Below are 17,097 nucleotides of genomic sequence, written 5' to 3'. Positions count from 1 at the left end.
TGGGGAATTTGCTGATTCCCTTTGTTGACCAATTAGGAGCAAGTCTTACCTGATTGGTCCACCGGAGCAGATACCCTCAAACCCCCAACCCCGCCCACTCCCCTCCCCACTGCTGGAGAGAAATCTCTCCAGCAGCGGGGAGGAGAATGCCAAAGTTGAAGAGCCATTGCTGCTTTGTTTTTGGCTGTAAACAGCCACATAGTTCCATGCACAAGCTTCCCATCTGGGAAGAAGACAATACTAAGTGGCTAGAGTTCATTTGTCAAAGAAATGTGCCAGCTGCACTCAGTAAAACTGTGCATGTGTGTGCCAGTCACTTCACGGCCGACTGCTTTTCCAACTTTGGACAGTACAACAGAGGGCTAGCGAATACACTGGTCCTGAATCCAGACACATTACCAACCATCCGCCAACAAACCTCGGACCCTGGAAATGTGAGTATTTTAAATGCTGTGTGCTGTGGAGCAGATGAAAGAGCTTTTCCTGTGTCCCCCCTGTCTCTGTGTTAGCTTCAGGGTGCTAACTTTAGCTGCGGTTAGCCTGTTGTTTTAGCCTGTAATGTTACGGTAAACAAGCTTTGCTGTTTTCTAAACATTATGCACTCGGAGCTCGTGGCGCCGCTCTCAGTGACGTGGAAGAGTGGGGCGGTATCAGCGGTGGCTCATTTACATATGAAGGCCACGCCCACTAACTCAGACCGTTCTGAACGGAGGAGCTATGAGAGCCTGGAAACAATGCTGCTGTGCTTGATTTATTGGCTTTTTGGACCAAAACATGTTACTACCATTTCATGAAGACATCAATGATCCGTATTAAACTGCAGAAAAGGAGCAGAATATGGGACATTTAAAACATGGGTCATCTGGATACCGGCAAACTACTTACAATGACATGCACTTATCAGCATTTGTGCACATCTATGTGATGCATTTCTAGATAAAATTTACAGTATTGTTGTCCTGATGTAAAATCTACAAAGGCCTCAAAGCATCCTGTATTTACAAAGATTTAAGAGATGTATACACTGTATTAGCTAAAACGTTAATATAAAGGCTTGATGCTAAAAGCTGCATCTATGAATGAGTGTTAAGTACAAAAAGCCAAGTTTCTAATTTGTCATACATTGTTATTTTTCAAAGGTCAGGATAAATTTGCATAAACTGAAATGTTCCCTGTGTTAAAGTTACATGAAGAAATGAGTCCAGATGTGAAACCTGATCTGTCACCCTGCTCTCCTGCAGGGATCGGGCCATGCTCTCATAAATCTACTCAGATCCATAACAAGTGACACTGTGCTCTCACCTCGCTGTAACCTGACTTTAAGCTGTCTTCAGCTCCCACCCAGCAAATAGCAGATACTCTGCAGCCCGACCTGATGTTATCTGCGCTCTGTCTGCTTAGACTAAACTGCCTTTACCACAGCTCCAATGACTTGATAAGCAGTATCATCGTAAAGACATGTCCCACTCTGCAGTCAAGCAGCCATTCCTTCTTATCTCACTCCACTAGACTTACAAATAGTTTAACTAGTTTTATCAGGAAATCTCTGACTCCATTTTCAGCTGAATCAGTCCCTCTAGGGTCTGCTGACTGGGTCTGAATGTTGTGGTAAAAAATGTTTGGTTCAGATGTATTTCATAAAACAAAATTAATTAATAAATAAATAGAAAGGGGGACGCAGGCAGAACTGTTCTGAAAGCCATGTTTCAGCTGAGATAGTAACTTTTCCTCTGACATCACTTCAGGCCAGTTTGTGTCAACACGCCAAATGCACTGTATAAAATTTCAATACTATTTTCATAGTCCTTTTGATATTTGAGCAGCTGCACAGTATAGAGGAAATATTTGCTTTTAAAAAACGGTGGATACATGCGTATTTTGAATGCAGAAGAACATTACAATGGTTTGTCAATCAACTTGAGACTTGAAGCGCTGTGAGGAGGATCTGTTTTTAATTGGACTGCCTTGCCACCTTCTCGTGGCACATTAAGTAAAGTCTCCCTTCTGGATATATGCCTAACTGTAATCCACACTTTAAAATGAGACTATCAGCACCAGTATTGCTGGTTACAGGTTATTTTAGATGACTTCTTCATACCTTCCAGGTTGGGGTTGGACCGGATTGATTTATGGCATGTCTAGGTCTCTATGGCAACACCACGCTGACTGACGAAGTTTTGTAGTGAGAAGAAATAAAACAAGGAAATGTGTTTTTAGCTTAACGGGAGAGTGATTCAGCCTGAGCTAAAGGCTAATTACCATTTAGCTTGGGCTGTATCACTCTATAGCACAGGAGGCAAACTGTTTGTGATAATTTCCATTTCAACCCACAGTGAGCAGTTATTCTGCAGTGGTCTCTTCAAACTTGAGAGTCTATGAATAAAATGAAGAGTGAGGTTACATTAGCTCTGGTTGGTAGATGACTGGCAGGACATAACCAGGATTTACTGACGTTACACATTATGGACATGTCTCAGAGCACCGGATTGAGGGACTGTCAGACAACTACTAAACTACTTACAAACTGACAGTTTTAACTTGTTGTCATGTTAGCCTACAGATGCATCAGAGCACCGGGCTGCTGATATTGCTAACATATAGCCGGCTGCTACTTTTGCTTGGCGCAGTCTATCCAGTATAAAACAACACAAATTTATTTTGATCCAATCTCCATTTAATTCCACAACAAATGCCTCACTAAAAGTAATATCCAACAGTGTGCAAAGACTCCGGGCCACAAGGTGGTGAGAGAGAGCAATTAAAACAGATCCTCTTCATAGCATCTTTAAATTTGGGGATATTAACATAAAATCACTCTAAAACTTGTCACTCCTCTTTAAAATAGTGAAGAGAAGGAAAATCTTTGGACAAGGAAAAATCAGAGTCAAAGCACTTATTGATGGTGCATGGTTTTCTTATTTTTATGACAGGTGGTCTGATACATTTGTCAAGCACTGTATTTATGCCTATGGGTGCAACACATGCATCAAGTCTGAGACTAGTTGTTGTTATATGGGATCTGCCTTGTGCTGTTTTCAACTTATCCTTGCGCTCCACTCATGCAAAGGTAGAAAACTGTTAACTCTGACATGTTTTACTGTGGTGCGTGGGTTTGGTCACATTTTCAACATCTGTCTAGATTAAAAATCTCCCATTGGGCCAGGTTTATGGTGGAGACTATTTCCATTATCATTGGTTTGTTTAATAAAAGGAGTGCTGTATGATTTGTGCAGAAATGTCAAGGAGATAAGCAGCAATTACCAGTTTGCAGAGAAGATACTGCAAAGGGTTTTTCAGTCCATGAATATTCTGCATTGCAACGTCTCTGAAGAACAGCCCTGAAGAATGTGCCCATCAAACCTCTTTGAATCCCACCCTCATCCAAGCAGCACATACTCTGTAGCATGATTCAACCAGCTTGAATAGGCAACTGCATGTGAAGGCCGCCTCCCACTCAGTCCTCTGTCAGTGCAAGATGAGTTCTGCCACAGCCACACAGCTTCCAATACCCACTCAAAATGTGATGTTTCCCTGAAACCTTTCTGTGCCTGTCACTTTGGCCCTAATATCCCAAGCAAGCTCACTGATGCACTTAAGAGCTCATTAAATCTTGGTCTTTTGGACAAAGGTCCTACAGCTTATTCAGGCATCTGCAAAGCCTTGACCCACTCAGGGTGTTCCCACCTCAGCATGTAAACACTCATACGAATCGATAGCGCCGAATCTGTGCTGAGCCCCTTCATTCTTCCTCACTCTTTTTTTTTAATTGTGGTGGGGGTTTGCAGGTTTCCAGGAGGGAGGTCACATCACATCCCTCAGATCTGCCAGCTGCTCGTCTGCTTTGTTCACTCTGTGGGAGCTTTCTGGTGGATTCTGTCTTTTCTTTTCTTTGATTTCAGTGCAGCACAAAGGAAAGCTAGACGGCAAAATCACGAGCTTCTCAGCACCCTTGTTATTCCTCAACTGAGCAGAAGTACCCCGCATCATGACTGATCACTTTTGAATCACAACATCAGTAATCATGTTAACCTCCAGAAACATCACTGGAGTGGTTTAAAAGGCCTGTCTCCTGTTTGGTGAGGTAAAGCAATTCAAACATATGAAGGGCCCGCGCTGTTGGCAGGAAAGCTGTCTCTTGCATACTCTGCTGCTGAACTACAAAGCTGTCCTCGTTGGGTCTGTCCTTGAGTAAATTATGCTCTTAGCTCTCAATGAATTGGTGGTAGCACTCAAGATTGAATAATGCTAATTAGAGTGTAATTAAACTGAAAGCAGGTTGTTCCTCACAGATGTGTTCAATCAGCCGGAGATTCATACGTACAAATCATGTGAGGGACACAGAGATGGATCAGAGCATTCAAATGTTTTTACTATTGTTTTCTTGATTCCTTTTATGTTTGTCTCTTGTTAATCACTGAGTACTTGGTACAGCAGAGTTCTGGAAGTTTTAACTTTACTTGAAACAGATGTTTGTTTCTCTTTTTTCCACTTTTTTTTCTGAACAAAGTCCAAAATGAATTTACAAGCAAGGCCAAACCAGAATTATCCTCTTTTCTTCATTTTCGTTCTTTGATGCTGAAACATTTCTTTGCAGTGTTTTTTTTTTTTTTTTTGAGTTCATGGTTGTGTTAGCTGAAACAGTTGGTTGGTTATTATTTAGAGCAGTATACTGACCTCAAAAATGAGAATGAAGAAGATGGGATGTTAGTTAAAATTTAACCCCAGTTTACAATCCTGGATGCCCTTTTGACATTAAATAAAATTCTATCACTTTATTTGACAATACAAACAATATTAGGTTTGAATGGAGACAATGGTCTTGCTTGTCAAAACCTGCCTACTTCATCTCCAATGAAGCAACTTTAAGTTGATCTTTTGGTCATTTTCAGACCTGATACAAAAGAAGGGGCTTGTCTTTGCACGGTGCTCATGAAGAGTATAAAATGTAGTGGACCCTTGATGCAAACAATACAGGGAATATTCTCTCCTCCTGCTCCTGTGATACTGAGTCTATTGCATGCAGAAACACTTGTTTATTCTCGTGTCTTTGCAGTGATCAGAGCTGGCAGCTCCAATAGATCACAATCAAATTGAATAGAGTGGAATATTTACTACACCACTTGCAGAGGGCCCTGTGCAGGGCATGCAAGGTTTAACACAAGTCAATACACATCAGAGAGACGGACAGGAAACCTGAGGTCTCTGTGGGCTGGCTGGTTTAAAGGTGCATTAAGAGTGGTTTCAAAATTCCTCCCACCAATAATTCATGAGGTCACTCACTGCACACTTTAAATTTGTTCCTGCCATAAAAATGATTGTGTGTAATTTTAACAGAGGCACTCAGCCATTCTCTGTTCATTCAGCTCCAGTGAATGAACCGTCATTAATCTCTCTTGTGATGCAGCTGTTAATGCAGAGAACTGCTCTTGGTCAGATACAGATGTTTTTGGATGTGACCGCTCGCCCTCACCTGGACGGGAAATTATCAACTGGAAGTTGGTTCTTGTCCATTGTTATCGATCATTTCGATAATTCAGACTGTGATAAATTTCTGTGGCATGTGGTGTCAGGCAGCAGCCAATCTATGGGCCACACAAAAGTTTCAGGGTGCTACTTAAGAAAGTCATAGTGCAGACAAAGCTTCCTGGGTCTTACTCTTTGTGGTATCAAAAGTCGCTACTATATATTTTTGCAAGTACACAGAGACACTGAAATTATCTAAACACAATAAAACTATATTAGCTGAACTGCTATGATGCCAGATGGCTGGTGAATTTTAATGTGTGTCAGAGTCCGTAAATGAATATAAATAGCTAGCACGGCTCACCTACGGTGGCCGATAGGTGTCAGCCAGTTTGCAAAAGCAACCACATGAATGCAAAAGCTACAACACAACGGATGTTAAGAGGACAGTTATCCTAACAGACACAGAAAAGTTGTGAGAGTAAGTAGATGACTGTTTTCTTTTTTTACCTTCAGCTATGATAAATATAGCTCTAATGCTAACATTACTGATTCATAAAGCTAAATATAAGATGACGTATTTTCCTGGTAAATGAAGAAATATAAGTACAAGGTGAGACCCTATGAAGCTATATTTATCATGGATTAAGTTAAAAAAAGAAAAAATCATTTACTAACTTTTGCAACTTTATGTTTCTGTTGGGATAACTAACCTCTTTTAACTTCTGTTGTGGCTGGACTTCCCTTGTGTTGTGGTGTTTACATTTGTGTTGTAGCTTTTGCTTTGTGTTTTTGCACTTGCATTCATGTTGTGGCTTTTGCATATTGTCTTACACCCACTGACCACCCTACTCACCACAATCTGCTGAAAAACAAAAGGTTAAATTCAGCCTTACACTAGTGTTTCTAACTCAAAAATTTCCTCAAATTTTCCCTTGTTCCCTATTCAAGATGGAATAACACAGGAAAAAACAGAAAAGGGATTCATTTAGTGTACATAGATTGGGATGGGTACCGAATTAGGTACTTTAAGGTACCGACCAAATTCTGTCTTAAGTAGCGGGTACTGATTCACGTAAAATCATAAGGTATCATGTTTATGCATCCTTGTGACTGTAAGGGAGTGGAAGAATAGGCGATTTTCCATTCTGGACATGAACACAGCATTGCAAGGTTATATATTGAAGAACAAATATTTTAAATTAAAAAATATATATCTTATTAAAAAAAATGATGAATTGTTTACCACATAAACACAAAAGGTACAGAAAATTGGTACCATTGTGTACTGATACTGATTGTCAGGTACGGGGCATCGTTACCATATCGTTTCAAATGTGAAAGGTACCCATCCCTATACATAGATGATGTTAGAGACTCTGGGCCTAGGTTTTGGTTCAATTTTAACTAATCATTCTAGTGTGACCTTTGAGGCAGACATCACTTTTAAGCTCTCTGCCCTTTGCGCTTTATGCAACGTGTCACCAGGATCACTTAATGTGCACAGCAGATAACGCCTATCATTCCCAAAGGAGCCCAGGTCAACCAGGGACCTCTACAAGACTGAAGAACCACAGAGATTTTCCATCTCAGTGCTGCCGTGTTCTTCAGTCTAACATTTCACCAAGTGAAGGAGACTGTCAAAGGGAAAAAAGCAGAGTTGGTGTGACAAGAGCTCTGATGGAGTAAAACTTTGCCCTTCACTTGTGAATTTCTGAACAGACAGGAGTTTCAGATTTTCCATAGGCAAGGTCAAAACATGTCTCTATCAGTTGTCAAACAAGTCACAAAACCTGAGTAAACCAAACAAAAACAAGAGTCGGAAATATTTACAAATGTTTTGTATGACTACAGATGTTATGCAGGAAGAGAGCAAAAAGAGATTTAAAAAAAGATTTTAAAAAATGTCTGCATGTTCAAAATAATGTCTGTAGAGTAAGAAAAAGAAATCAAAACACAAAGAGAATATTAAATCTAGTGTTAGACAAGTCTTGGGTCTTATCCTTGGTGGTGCATTCATGGGCTGGTGTGAAGCTCTGGACGTCCCACACCAGAGAATCAGCTGCCAAGTCAACTCACAAAGCTGAGCTGTCAGGAAATCAAACCAGAAATTCTAGAGAAATGAAAAACAATGAGAAAAAAAAGAAAAGAAAGAACCACTCAAATCTTGGAAGCCTCAGCTCCCCCAGCACAACACAACAACTCAGTGAACTGTGAGTGAGAACTTTTTAGCCGATGGGATGGAGAAAAATAAAGACGAAGGGTGAAGAATGAAGAAGAATTTCATCAGATGTTGGTTGAAAATATGAGACATGCAGACTATTGATTTGATTGATTCAGGGTTTTAAGAAAATAAAAATATCTCATTTTGTTACATGCTCTGCTGAGTGAAGAATTCAGCATTAATAAAATGGTGTATGGCAAGAAAATACAAATATTGTTAATCAATTCAACCCTGAGGTATTTTGAATCAGAGTTTTATCATGAATGTGTCATAATTCAGAATAAAACAGAATCATTCTGCTCCTAAAATGTGTGTTTCAAACTGTTGCACATGGACCAGGAGCTGACGTCATGTATCTGTGACATGCATCCACACCAGAAGGTCACTGCGTTTGCATGCATCCAGCTTTCTAACAGTAAGTGCGAATAAAGTGAGAGTGACCTTTCTTCACATTTGCACAGACAGTATACGGAGCGTGGAGGCACAGCATTAATGTGGATTAGCATGACCGCTGGGACATGTGTTCGAAAAAATCAATACTCCTTTAAACTTCAGACTAAGAGGAAAAACAAACAGAGGCGGCATTTGCATTCTGGCCACAAGCCAACTGTTTTCATAGCTTCCTGAAATCATGGGATTGATGTTCTCCCACTGAAAACATGGCTGATGAAGCGGTGCATACTGAGGACTTCTCGTACGATATCCAGTTCTTCTGTTAACAGCAGTCATTTTGTCACTCTGAGGATGCTGCTGTTGAGGTGTGAGGACTGGATCCTCTTGAAAATACTGTCATGATCCGAGCAGGTGTTTTGAAATTCAGCAACAAAATACAAAAAAATAAAATAAGACATGATAAAAAGTTTATATTATTATTATTTTTTAAAGAATGCAAATTAAGTTGTTTCAGGTCCAAACTTCTTGGAAATTAAATATATATATTTGTCTTTTTAGTTTTATTCTGTGGCTTTTTACCCAGCTTGAGACTTTGCTTATGTTTTAGTATTTTATGGTTTGTTTTAGTTTCTATAAATTATTTCATTGTTTTTAACAATTTTTAGAACAACCTTAAGATTATTTTACTACATGGACCTTTCTTTTGTTGATTTATTTGTTTTATATACTTATTTATTCGAGCACCATGTTTACGTACAGCACTCTGTTTCAGCTGTGGTTGTTTTACAGTGATTTATAAGTTGAGTTAAGTTGAGTTGTCTTAAGAAAAGGAAACTACATTTCTTCATTGTTACAGCGTCTACAGAATACTAATGTTTCACTCTCTGGACCATTTTCAAGACTGTTGTCAAGGCAAACACTGCCAGAATACAGAAGAGTGCTAATTTTTCAGATTAGTCAGTTGCTTTAGTGTAGCTGGGCTTAAAACAAAACAATTTCTGCAACATTCAAGCTGAGAAAATCACAACTACCCAGAAAAGTAAAGAAGTAAAAACAACATTGCAGAACAGCTTTTGGCCCATTGGTGTACAGCATCAATTTGTAGCTCATGAGCAATACTCATGCCTGCCACAAGAAAGTTGTCTTTAAAAGAGTTATTGCCGTGATAAAAGCCAAATCACAGTCTGAAAGGGTTTGGTAAATGGATGGTGTCATTCTTTGAGTCTTTCTACTGTGCACCCACAAGTGCCTGTAAGTGAAAATACAAGTTGTTTTGTTAAAGTGTTAAAAATAACATCCATAAATAATAAATGTTATCAGTTATTTATCCTCTCTTGTATATTATCTAAACTGTATCGTGTCTTGTTGAAGTGAGTATTAAAAATTCTATACTGTTCATTTTTAGTCTCTGCTCTTCTACGGTGACCTTGAGTGCTTTCAAAGGCGCCTCTAAATAAAATGTGTTATTGTTTTTGTAATTAAAATAGAGCTGCTTTGATGAAATCCTTTTTTAAACTTCAAAGATTTATTTTGCATTTTATCTTCACCTATGTGTTGTGGACCGTGGTGAATGGTGTTAGAGATGCAAGTGCATGAAATTCCTCTCCTTCGAGAGTGTTTGGTCACTGCAGGAAACGCATCACAAACAAAACAACAGCTGAGAAGCAGATTCTTCACATTCTTCTGCTTGAGGGAGCATCTCGACCCTTGTCCACCTGGTATTTTGAGGCAGGGTGTACTTTAAAGATTATTTTTCATGGTATTTCTGTTTTATCTGACCATTTATGATGATGATCAGTCAGATAAGATGAGATGAGATGCAAGAGGATGAAACAGCTGAGTAAACAACTCAAAATCAATACAACTGATAAGAAATAGGTCTTAATGTCTTCATCAGTATGTCTGTCTTTTGACTATTATCTTTCTACATATTTCTATCTCCCCAAATCCTGCTGACAGTTGCACATCTTCTGGACTTAAATATATATAATCTCATATGATAAATATACAACCAGCGAAGATTGGCACAACATTTTGACTGATGCAAACTATGAAATGCCATTTACCACAGCATGCATTTGAAATGTGATACATTTATATTTGATATAACTTTGGGTTGAAGCAGGCAGCATTCACTGCAGGGATTTTAAAAAGTTGCGCACTAAGTCGGGTCAGAGTTGTTCAGTTCTCACAGCCATGCACAGATAAGAAATATGAATTATGTGCATGCATAAACACACAGCCAGTCTGTAACCTTATAACCAGTGAAATACATGAATTCGCAATTTCTCCAGAATTCTTTGGTTGGTTTAAAATAAATACTACATGAATGAACCTGTAATCAAAGAATCCTTTTTCTATTGTGCCTTTTTTCTTGTATTGTCCTTATGTTGCATCATCCAGGCAGCAGGTGGCCAATTGTTTGGCTTAACAAGCAATCCTTTCACACTTTTGGTCATTTTATATTATTTGGGGTTTTCAGGATGAATGCTTTACTGAATGTCACTGAACACGCGAGTAATATTTGGCAAACCCTTCCAAAAGAATCTTTATCGTACCTTTAAGTAAACTCTCAAGTATTGTTATTTACGAAAGAAACTTCTTATGAAACCTATGTTATCTTTAAGTGATTTAATTTCTGTCATACTTAAATATTTGAGGCAGTTGAAAGCTCTTTAGAAATCACCTCTGGTAAAAATATATTTTGCTATAGTATTTTGTTCACTTTAAGTATATTAACAAAGATACAGTTGAAGCCAAAATGATCAACCCTCCTTATAAAATCAGACAAAAGTCCTGATTCCTCCATGGAAATGACCATTGCAAAACAAGCGTTTATAGCATGGGGCAACATCCAGTCAGTAAAAATGAAGCCTGTGCGGAAGTGCTAAAAGTTGCTGTTCATTGAGAATCCGCTTGAGGCTGACTACAGGAAGACCGAAAATCATGTACACAAGTGTTGCCAACTTAGCGACTTTGTCGCTATTTTTAGCGACTTTCTGGACCCCCCCAGCCAGAAAATTAGAGAAAATTAATTAGAGAAAAGCAACTAGCAACAAACATAGCGACTTTTTTGGTGGTCGGAGGCTCCAAGATCACGGGAGGAAAGTTTAAGAAAAGCGCTGTTTTCCCTCTTTGCCCGTTCATGCATGGCCAGCTGTACACTACGGGCACTAGGACAGTTCAGTTGACAGGTAGGCAGCTACAGGTTCAGCCAAAATCAGCAAAATGAGATGTCCAAAATTATTAGCCCCCTGGCCATTAATAGTCAATAGAGTACCCTTTCTGAGCCACAATTGTCTGCTAACTCTTAGAGTAGTTCTTTCCTTGGTTGGCACAGGTCTCCTGAGGAATTTAGGACAATTCTTCCATCACAAATTGTTACAGCTGGTCTAAATTCCATGGTTTCCGAACATGGACATTCACTTTGAGCACCTGCCACAGATTCTCGATAGGGGTGAGATCGGGACTCTGGACCTTGGTTTTGGTGTCCTTTAGGAACCGCTGGACCATTTTTGGTGTAAACTTTGGGTCATTGTCTTTTTGAAAGCCTCAACAACCACCTAAGCCTAGACTTGGAGCAGATTTTTTATTTTTTCATGATGCCATACACTTGGACAAGGCTCCCTGTACCTGAGGCTGCAAAACAGCCCCACAGCATGATGCTCCCACCACCATGTTTAACTTTGTGTACTATGTTTTTAAAGTTGAAGGGTCTCTCATTTTCTTCACCAAACATACAGTTGAGGCCAACATTATTAGCCCCCCCAGGAATTCTGGACCATTTTCCTAAAATGCTGCCCAGTGTTTGCAGCATTGATAAAACCATCATCAAACAAACATTCACCGGTGCTATTTAGTGGCTTGATGCTGATGAGACTAAACTGGAACTGTTTGTGCACAAGGATGTAGCTTATGTTTGGTGAAGAAACTCAGTGCATCAATGAAATATCCTCATCAAACTTAGTGAAAATTATGTGTTTGTTATTTTTGAAACAGACACACAATAAACACTTGTTTTTAATGGTAATTTACATGGAGAAATCGGGAGTTTTGTCTGATTTTATAATAATTTTGGCCTCAATTGTATATGTAGATGCTACTGTATGTTGTAAAGTTTGCATGTATTGTATCTAGTGCATGCTTTCTCTCTTTTGTGTCGTTATATTATTGTTGATAATAAAAAGTAGAGGGAAAATTGAATCCTTTTTCCAGTATTCATTTTTGCTCCTCTGCCAGGAGTGAATCGGGTACAGGAAGGATACATTTAATTCTGTATATTTCCAAATGGTGATTAAATCTGATTCAGACGAACAGCAGGAGACGCCCAAGGTTCATGGGATTTGGAGAGGGAGAACTCAGCTTTTAAAAAAATCACTAGACTGTGGCCAATTTTATTACCAGGAACACATTTCCATTACTCCAGGCTGGTCCTCTCTGGCAGGTTTTGAATAAGAAGTGTTTCCGTGACTCATTTATCAGATGGGTCCCTGGCTGGTGAAAAGTCGCTTATTGTCTTTAAAAGGTTTGGGATTGTAAATGAGGGAAGGCCACAGAGCAGGTTTATGGCCCACTATAATAAAACCAGCATCTAGTCGAGGAAAAAGTATTCAGAAGTCACAGAGAGGAGGACTCATGTGGCCAGCAGCTCTGTGTAAACTGTGTCTGCATCAAGGGTGCAAATTCTCCACTAAACCAAAAAGAAGTTTTTGATTTGTGACAGTGTTTGGTTGCACTGCAGAGACATAAGGAACCTCCTAACAAGTAGCATGTAACATCCAAATTAACCAAAATATTGTTGCAGAAATTAGAGTTTCACTCAGTGGCAAATCCCTGAAAAGCACTTTCCTTGATGAGGTAATTGAATTCTGAGTTTCCTCTCATGCTTGATTGCTTCCAAGCAGAGCTGAAGTAACTGCTGTAACTTCTGATAACAGACGAATGGCAATGCAAAGGAAAATGAAATATGGCAAACTAAAATAAAGTGATGATAATTGTAAGTCCAGTGTTTAAGAGACATTCGGATTCAGCAGATTCAAATACATGTGGATAAGGCTGACAATAAGAATGTAACAAACTGCAATCTGAAAACAAACATTAACTATTCAACCTGTTTGGTGCAGTGAGAGAGATATGATTTACTGAGGACGTCACTGAATCAAAGACTAGAGTGTAAAGTAAGGATGGGCATTGATAAGATTTTATTGACACCGATGCCCTTATCATTCTCCTTATCTGATTCTTTATCAATTATCTTATCAATTCCTCTCATGAATTTTCTCTGCACAAATAGAAGCTTTGCAGGCTTTCTGGGTCGACAACATTACATTGAGTTTTTTAACTGAAAAAATATGGAATTGCTCATTAGATCTGGGTATCTCTGGATGTAAATATACAGAAATAAGTTAAACTTGCATGTCATGACGTTGATGTACTGTTTTGTAGTATATAATTGACTCAAGTAAGCCATCTAGTGTCTCAAAGTGGTTATAGCATTATTTTAAGTTGTTTGGTACCTTGCCGCAGTTATGAAGCCAGCCATGAGCCTGCACTTAAATTTTCTTTCATTTGCCTGCAAATATTTTGACATTTGGAGTTTCCAGTCTTTTTTTTTTTTTTACAAAGAGTGACTGTATAATGTTTCTGTGATGACAGTTGAAATTCTGTTCTGAAGCCGAATTAAACCGAGGTATGCTAACCGCTAGCATATAGATGCATTTTCCCAAATACACTAACATCAAGCTAGCGCTAATTTGTTTATAGGGTTTTCGGTAAATAAGGAGATTTATTCCATGTTGAATGTATTAAATAAGAATCTTGTGTGGCAAAGTGATGTACATTTCTTTGTGAATTCAGTTCTCCAGTAAAACCTTAAGCTGAAAATCCTGGATCAGAGTTTTCTTGGGAAACGTTATCTTACTGCTAGGCTAAGATAGCTGCAGCAGACTAGTCGACGTAAGGTCCCGCAGCTCCGGCATAGTGTAAAGAATTGATAAAGGAATCGTTAAGCATAAGGGTTAACAATATCGGTGGACTGAAACATTTTTTTTATCAATTTTTAACAGGAACCAATTGGATAGATTCCCATCCTTAGTCTAAAGTGCAGAATAAAAGTGGATTCCCATTATGCAGCACCCCAAACTTGAAAGGACAGGAGTGTGTTTCAGTTCCTTTAATGTGATTTACTAAAAGATTGATATATAAAATAAAAATTAAGACTTGATTATGCTCTGTGACAAAGCATTTAGTCCATATTCCTGCATGTTTTTAGCTTTCGAACACAGATAATAGTACACAGTATTAGTGGTAAAAAATAAGAGGGACAGAGTGAACAGTGTGGCTGGTTGAGCCAGACCGACAAAGTACAATGGACAAGAAGACTTAATTAATTGGCGGAGCGTTTTCAGGAAATGTTGTTGGAGATGGATAGAAACTTGAGACATGCTAATAATGCCAGGAAACAAGGACTGAAAACTAAAGCAGAACAGCTGGAGATTGAACAAAAACTGGCAGCTGCACAGAAGTGTAGGAGAAGAGGAGGTTGGTGCCAGACCGGACCAACATAACTGTCGGTATGTGCGAGGGAAGCAAAAGTTATTTCATTTAAAATGCACATGTCAATTTTCTGCACAAAAGAAGTCTGCAGTAAATGAGCTGGTAGAAATATTCTGCTGCCCTCAATTTTCCTAAGTCACTTCTGCCAAAGTTTTATATCTTAAAGTTAAGTTAATATTACAGGTTTCTGTGCCCAGCGTGTGCTCTCATAGGAGAAATCTTTACATTTCACCTCACACTCATAGCTTAGTTAGTGAGTTAGTGAGTGAACAGACAGCCAGCATTTTGTTAAAGGGCATTTTGACAGAGCAGGCCTGTTGATGGACACAAATTGGCTGCTGCAGGAATATAACCCCTGAACTTTCCGATGTTGGATGATACCTGCCACTGATACCGTCCTAGCTGTCTGTGAATGTAGTCAGGTTTTCATATCAGCAGTTTGCAAGAAGACACTAAAGTCTGAGCAACTTTTGAGCAAGAGAGATCTGTCCTGGGATATCATTTCAGTCTGAAACACTTTAATTACATTTTGGAAACGATAGGAAAAATAATGGACCTGGATAAAAGCTTTAGCGAATCTCTACAGACCTTTGAACAATATGTGCAGCTGAACAAAAAAGATTCAAAGATGAGCAGGATCATCCTGTGCGGAGTGAGCAGGTATGGTAATGAAGACTAAATGCATTACCCACACATAAACAAGGGAGAGGAAACAAAAATAAAGATGACATTCACAATTGAAACTGACAGGGGAATCTACAAAATGTCAATAAACACAATGCAAGAGTTACTTTATTGACGTCTGGTTGCCAGTGGGAGTTAAAAGATTGCTGAAGAAACCACGAAGGGAAAAATTGATCCATTTTCTATTTCACTGTCTGCTCGTGTCTCTTTTTTTCTTGTTGCCTGTCAGAGTTTTGGAAGTACTCCCTAGCTCTAAGGAGGCCAGACACAGACTCTGCTTAAGACATGAAACAAAATAATAATTAAAAACACTAAACTGGCCTCATTAAGGGGGTTTGAGCACTACAAAGTGGGGCAACAACTGTGTTATTTTTACAATTACTGGCTGTAATTGATAATAGCAATAATTAGTAAAAATGTAGCCTGCATTGGACAGTGATAACCAGCCCTACTGCCTCTGCTCTTTGCTTCGGTGTACAGCGAGGTCACGCTCAGTACAAGCAAGCGTGACACTGTCCGATCCACAACTACAGCTACTTTGCACATCTGTGACTATAACACACCAGCAGATTCTTGCCTCTTTGTTTTTATGCCGCACTCAGCAGCTTTCACAAGCTGTGTATTCTCCCCAACCTGCATGTTAGTGTGACAACTGCACCGCTCTCAGAAACCTCGGCTGTATATTGAGTCTGCTGCACTGGAACATTTCATTAGCGTGCACAGTGTTTGTGCTCAGATCCATGTCATTTTTCCTGTTGTACAGCCCTGTTCATGGTTTGCTCTACAATGAGGGTGTCAATCCAGCATTGTCTGTCTGTCTTGTAATGTCACCAACAATTAACAATGCCAAATCACAGCCACTCTGGCTCTGTTCAGAGTGTGTCAGGGACTCTTATACAGGCCTTTGAGGTTGTATGGAAACAGCAGTGCTACAAACTTAATGCTAACATCATTTGACAACATGAGAATTTCCAATATAAAGACGTTTATTGTGAACGTGGTCATTAACTTTGCTTGGTTTAATGTCACTTATAAATTATAACTGATGCTTAAGGCTATGCCATTAATGTAGCCAGTATGCAGTCACAAAGCATTGACCTACATAAGAAACGGCCTGATTATGGCACTCACGCAGTCAAAGGAACAAGACCAATCAAGAGGCTGTCTGTCCAAATCAAAAATTTAAAGAACCAATGTCTCTGAAACTCACAAAAGAATAAGAAGAAAGTCTTAAAACAAGCATAGTTAGATTATGGTTGAATTTACTGGGAGCTAATCTAACAAGTGCATTGCAAAAGAGGGAGAAAAAATGTTTCTACAAAATTAACAACACTATTAACGGCATGGAGCTCCACAACAACTCATAAAAACACAAAGAAGACAAAGAAATGGCTGATATGCAGACCTGACAACTAAGCAGTTACCTTCACTTCCAAACACGACTGACCAGAGAGCTTCTTCCTCTTTTTCTTCTTCTTCTTTCGGGTTCTTTGGCGACTGGCATCCATTATCCATTGCATTTTAGCCTCCCTGTGGTTCCCGTCCAGGTTATTTCACAGTTTGAATATATGTTCCTGTCTCAACTCCAATTGACCTTATAAACCAAAGAATTATTTTTGATATCCTGGCTATTTCTTGTATCTAAAATATCCCCAAGGTTGAATTTTCTGTGTCCTTTAGCGTGCAACTCTCTAATTAATTCCTGACTTTGGTTTTTGTATTTGCTCTCAAGAAAATAGTCCACTGTTTCTGCCCCACTGCACTCACTACACTGCCCT

At 39.1% G+C, this 17,097-nt stretch overlaps 1 protein-coding gene across 2 annotated transcripts in view; it reads right to left on the bottom strand.

Moving 5' to 3' along the window:
- Nucleotides 1-17,097, bottom strand: part of chst8 (carbohydrate (N-acetylgalactosamine 4-0) sulfotransferase 8) — a 262,265-nt gene that overhangs the window by 217,623 nt on the left and 27,545 nt on the right. The gene's annotated exons all lie outside the window — the stretch shown is intronic.

The sequence above is a fragment of the Halichoeres trimaculatus genome, unplaced genomic scaffold (assembly GCF_033239565.1).
Source record: "Halichoeres trimaculatus isolate MK-OKI-2021-1 unplaced genomic scaffold, fHalTri1.1 fHalTri1_scaffold_3, whole genome shotgun sequence".
NCBI classification, from domain to species: Eukaryota; Metazoa; Chordata; class Actinopteri; order Labriformes; family Labridae; genus Halichoeres; species Halichoeres trimaculatus.
This window is presented reverse-complemented; position numbering and strand designations above follow the sequence as displayed.